Below are 6,284 nucleotides of genomic sequence, written 5' to 3'. Positions count from 1 at the left end.
GCGCTGAACTCACCGGCCTTCGCAGCATCTTCACATTTCACTGCAACCTCCTGCATGTTACCGCCACACTCCGGCACCTGAGGAGAAGACAAGAACAACAAGGTGAGCCAAGGGAATATACAGAGGAATACCCCCCATAGACTTACCTGATTTTACCACGGAGGTACTATTCTTCTTCACGGTTCGGCGCAGCTTCCACTGCATCCTAGCCGAACCCCGGGCCCTAAGGGGAAACAAAAGGACAGGAAGGGGAAACAAGGGACTAACAAGGGGAACCCTCCTCACCACAAAAGACTTACCTAATTTTACCGCCAGAGGCATTATTCCCCGAGACTTCATACTCTCTCTCAGCGCCTGAATAAGGGAGAAAGCAACAGGTTACATATGGACATTATTTTATCGAACTGTGTTGGATAATACAAATCCTTACCAGAACATTACCGGTTGCCACGAGGAACTCTTCAGTAGGGTCAAGCTGCAACCTGCAAGGAATCGGACAAGAGTGAAAGTCAGGCATTTGAACTCTTACAAACTACATACTTACGGCGTCTTGCCGGGAATATCGGAGTCAATATTGTCCTGGAACTCACCGCCAGTGAAGCAACTGGTTATCTACGCGCCCCTGCGCTCAATGCAGGATGGAGAGCTCATCTTTTCAAATCATCAGGTGAGACTATAAGAGGGAACATTCAAGGTGATCAGTGGGGAGAACAGCAGGGTGGGGGGATTTACGCTCAACTCCACGGGTGGTTAATTCCCTTTCTCCACTTGCAGAAGAATATTCCTACGGGCCAAGCAAAGGAAGCTAGGTGGGCCAATCCAGTTTCCATTGGTCGACTCTGCCTTCTGTTCCAGGATCCTCGCCTTTAATGCACCAGCGGGATTCACCAATCACCGTTCAAGCCTTCCTGCAAATCTGGGGGCTGGCTTGTCAAATAGGACAGCCAGCCTTCCAGTTCGAACTGGATCCAGGCAGACACTACAGGACAAAGATCAGGGGAGTTTCGGTCACCTGCCACACTTCCTGTCCTTTAAGGCCCGTAGAGAGCCTTGGCAGGCTTTCGCAAGGAAGCCCACCAAAGACAAAAGACCTAGCAGGACCTCCCCCACCCAAGTAGGCCGCAAAAGGTCTCAAGAAAGGACAAGTCATCAAGAGTTGGCAAAACAAATGTACAGCCACCATTTTTGGTCAATGGTGATCCATGTTTCTTTTACCGCAGCTGCGACAGCAGCCTGCGTCTAAGATTCACAAAAATCGGTATAACAGATCCACTGCCATCAGCCACTCAGATAGTCTTGCCACTATAACTAGAAAGTAACAGGAGAAGTGAGAAAAGGGATACCATGGGCCTCATGACAAGTATGCCGTTCTGGAAATATAATTGCTGGTATTACTGTACCAGCATCCTTTACCGGACCGGAGTAGTACGAGTGGTGATGCCGGTGTCACCAGCAGGGGCCCACCGATGCCGGTATCAGCCTTGACACGCGGCAGCCATACCAGTGACACCAGCATGCCGCAAGTAAATCCATATTAAGAGGCGCGCGGACATGCAACCACCGGTATGGACATGCCGGTAATAACGGATGCAATGATGTCAGAAACACCAGCATCGCGGACCAGGCGTTAATATGAATCTGGTGTGTAGAAACCTGCCACATGTGCACACAATCAGCACAGGTGGAGGCAATGGACTGTGGCACAGCACAAAAGGACCACTCCCACACACCACACCGCTTCCAATTCCACAATGCTACCATTAGCACAAGCAGTACTGGAGCTGGAGGACATGCCTGCACAGCTACTCATTGAGGATGCAGTGAGCCAGAGGATGCAGCGGAGGTGCTGGAGGAGAAGGAGGGCCATCATGGGACAGCAGATACCCAATGTGCAGGCAATTGTGCCCCGCAGGCAGCCACCAATCCCTCACCTAAGGGCCACCTCATTCAATCTCACCCCTGCTCAGATCCACACCCTGTACCGGCTGGACAGGGACACCATCACCACTATAGTTGACCTCATACATGAAGACCCGGTGAGCCTAATCAATATCCGGACAGCCATCCCCCCCTTGCTGAAGGTAGTGTCTTTGCTAAACTTCCTTGCCCCAGGCACTTATCAGCACACAGTGGGTCAGCTGCATGGAATCTCATACCCTGTTTCTCTTGTGTGTTCATCCAGGTGCTAGATGCACTCATGTCCCACGTACGCAACCACATCATCTTACCACGGACTGCAGAGGAGGTGAATGCTATCACAATAGCATTCCATGCACTTGCAGGCATGCCTAATGTAATAGGTGCGCTCGATTGTACACATGTGGAGCTGGTTGTCCGGCATGCTGTGGAGGTAGTGTACTGTAGCAGGAAGTTGTACCATTCAATGTACAGATGGTGTGCAATGCCCGCAAAATAATCACACATTGCTGTGCAAGATTCCCAGGCTCCACACATGACCCCATGGTGCTGCGCAACTCCACGCTGCCCCGCTACATGGCACGACACGCTGGACACCGTACTTGACTGTTGGGTGAGTCTAACCACAGGGCCATGAGGGGTGTTGGATTGGGGGGGGGCAGTTAACAGCATAGGCAACCTGTCTGCTGGGTGAGTCTAACCACAGGGCCATGAGGGGTATTGAATTGGGGGGGGGCAGTTAACAGCATAGGCAACCTGTCTGCTGGGTGAGTCTACCCACAGGGCCATGAGGGGGGTTGAATTGGGGGGGGCAGTTAACAGCATAGGCAACATCTCTGCTGGGTGAATCTAACCACAGGGCCATGAGTGGTGTCTAAACATAGCATAGCATCAAGAGCAGATGTGCACACTGCATGCATGAATCCATCATCACAACTTCAAATTCCCCTAACCATTACCAAGTAATTACACTGAAGTGCACAGAGACTGGTTAGGCCAATAGAAGGCTAAGGTAGATGAGGAATTACACCAAGTAACCTCATCATTCCCAACCTGCACAACATCAAACCTCACACATTGAATGGAACAAGACCAGACACAGCGTACTGGGTGCCTTGAACTTTGACTTATGTAGATTTAACAGAATGTTCAACACAGTGAATGCATGCTGAAGTGCAAGGCCTTCACAGCAGTGTCTCCATGCATTTAACAGACACAGTGCTCACATCAGCACATGTATTAGGATCATCACAAAACAGAAACCACATGTACCACAATGCACCACTCTGTAGTGACAATGCATAAAATACATGAACACAGTAAAGCAATGCACAAGTCATGATGCTCAGCCAGAGAGAAAACCATCTCCCCCACTGAGAATAATAGTGACTGCCCTCACAGTCCACAGGTACACCGCAGGTCAGTATGCCTGTCATGTCACCTTAATGGAAACCTTCAAGTTGAATGGGTCAAGTATGAAATTAAAAAATGCCACAAATCTTGACTCCCACCAATACATGATTGAGAGGTGCCAGCCTCAACCAATGTAGCTTCATTCCACCATGCAAAAAAACACCCAGCCGTATTCTTGTAACGTAACCCTTCACCCGTGACACATACTACCAATGGATATTTTACCTAGTCATTTGGGAGAAGGTGTCAATGGATATGTACGTGAAGACCTGTATATGTTGAATGCATACTGGGAAGACCACTTTACTACAAAAGCAAATTAGTCAAATGTGTACGTTGCCACTGTATAGACACCGTCCATTTCCATTGGAAACACATCAATGAGAACAGAGTCCATTGTCGTCAGATGTACTTCATTTGTGAGAGTGCAGGTTCACAGTGGTTGGGCCATGTGACCGCAACTGCACCCATCATCCCCCGCCCCGACGCCACCCATGGATCAGCCCTAAGTTCACTTACAGGGTTCATAGCCAATGACACATGCCATGTACAGTCATGAATCCCTGTGCGAAGTTGACTTTTCAAATGTACACTGTACAGCCAGTGCCAACATGGAATGACCAAATAAATCACAAGTACCCTTTCTCTTGCTCCCATGTAGGTGATGCCGGTTATCCCCTGATGGCATGGCTCATGACCCCCATCAGACAACCACACAACAGGCACGAAGAGGCCTACAACTGTGCACATGTATGCACTCGATACACCATCGAGTAGACATTTGGCCCGTTGAAAGCCAGGTTCCGCTGGCTCAGCAGGTCGGGTGGAGCCCTGATTTACAGGCCAGAGAAGGTGGGCAAAATCGTGCTGGTATGTGCCATTCTACAAAACATGTGCATCCGGCGCAACGTCCCCCTGACATGGACATGATGCCACCAGATGATGAGGATGACGATGAAGATGTAGGAAATGCTCCACGCCACAATGGAAATGATGGACACGCCACATGGCAAGAATTAATTGAACACTACTTTTGACGGACTGTTAAAGACATAGCACTGGGTACTTAACACTGTACATAAATAAATAGACTAACACTGAATAAGCAATGTCCAGTCATGTTTGTTCGAAACACCAGGTGTATGGCATAAGGATAAACTATGTACAGATGTAAATTACATTGCCTAACACTACTATCCCGTTGTACTGAACCACCACCCCCCCCCCCTTCACCACTGCCCCCACCCCCACAACCCCTTCCCAACTGCTCCCTCTCCACAAGCACAAGAACCTTGGCCTATTTACGACCCCTTTTTGGTGGATGGGGGTGAGCCACCGGCGGGCGATTGAGTCGCTGTGACAGACGACAGGGCTACTTTGAATTGAACTGGTTGGTGTTGTGCTTGAGGATAGGCCGAGTGGGGTGGTGATGTGGCGTTGTTCTGCTATAGCGTTGACCAACAGGTTGATTGACTCTGACATTGCAGACATTACTCTATTTCCCTCTCTCACACGCCTCACCAGGTGGTACGCCCCTCCATGGCTCTGCCCAGCATCCATGCCGTGTTACGCAAGGTGTCCTGCATGGTCTGCTGCGTCAGTTGTGCCCCAGTAAGGTACTGCGTGACCAAGGCGTGCATTGCCTGCTGCCTTTCCTCCATCCTGGTGAGGCGCCCCTCAACCATCTCCGTGAAAACCTGGGTATCAATGATCAGGCTCTGGCCTGGCTGACCTCTTTCCTCTCTGATCGACCCTCCCAGGTCCAACTTCGGTACTTCCTATCATCCATCTTCCTCTCTACCTGTGGTGTTCCCCAGGGGTCTAACCTCTCGCCCTGGCTTTTCAACCAATACCTGGCAACTCTTGCCCACTGCATTGCCATTTTCTGCTCAAATGTCCAGTGCTACGCTGACAGCACTCAACTTATTTTCAGGCTGCCCTCAGCCACCACCTCTCCCTCGCTCATCTCCGATTGCCTAACTGCCATTCAAGATTGGTGTGCCGCCAATGATCTTTGTCTGAATGCTAGCAAGACTGAGATCCTCCTCATCGGCACACCTTAACCATCCTTTTCCCTCACTCTCTGGCTGGCTTCCCTTGGCCCTCCTCCTACCCCCACCTGCCAGGCTAAGAACCTCAGGGTCATCTTTGACTCCACCCTTTCCTTCTCCGCCCACATCTCTGAGGTCTCTAAAAAGTCAAACTTCCTACTGCACCTCCTCAGATGTACTCTGCCTTTCCTCTCCTTCCCCCAGAAGCTCATGGTATCCCAAGCTCTGGTTCTCTCTAGGTTGGACTATTGTAACAGCCTCTTTCTAAATCTACCTGCCTCTACTCTCCGCCCTCTGCAACTAATCCAGAACAGGACTGCAAGACTTGTCCTTTGCCTCAAGCCTTGGGATCGTAGCTCTCCAGCTCTGAAATCTCTTGCTTGGCTCCCAGTGGTTGCAATGATTAAATTCAAAACCCTCTGCATTGTCCACAAGGCTAATCTGGGGCCTGGGCCCAAAATACCTTCAGCTATCTCTCTGCAAATACCTCCCCTCTCGAGCTCTTCGCTCCTCTACCTCCAACTCCCTCAGGGGCAGTCGTTTTTCAACAAAACGAGCTGGGGGTAGATCTCTGTCTTTGGCTGGGGCCTCTCTCTGGAACAGCCTCCCTGCCACTCCAAAACTTGAGGAGACCCATCTCCGGTTCTGGAAGCACCTCAAGACCTTCCTCTTTTCTTCTGCCTTCGCTCCCCCTCTCCCCTGCTGATCTGTTCTCTCTTGGCACTGTGCACCTGGCCACCCACTGTCCTCAGGGCCCGGGTACCTGCTCACCCTGCAACCCTCCTGCACTGCCTCCGGGCCACCCCTTGCACTGGGGTCTTGATCTGTACCCATACAGCCCCCCCTTTTTCTTCCTGCACTTATCAGACCTACCCTGTCTGCTGCCTTAAACCTAGCACTTGA

Source organism: Ambystoma mexicanum, chromosome 14 (assembly GCF_040938575.1).
Source record: "Ambystoma mexicanum isolate Mex_15411 chromosome 14, UKY_AmexF1_1, whole genome shotgun sequence".
Lineage (NCBI taxonomy): Eukaryota > Metazoa > Chordata > Amphibia > Caudata > Ambystomatidae > Ambystoma > Ambystoma mexicanum.
This window is presented reverse-complemented; position numbering follows the sequence as displayed.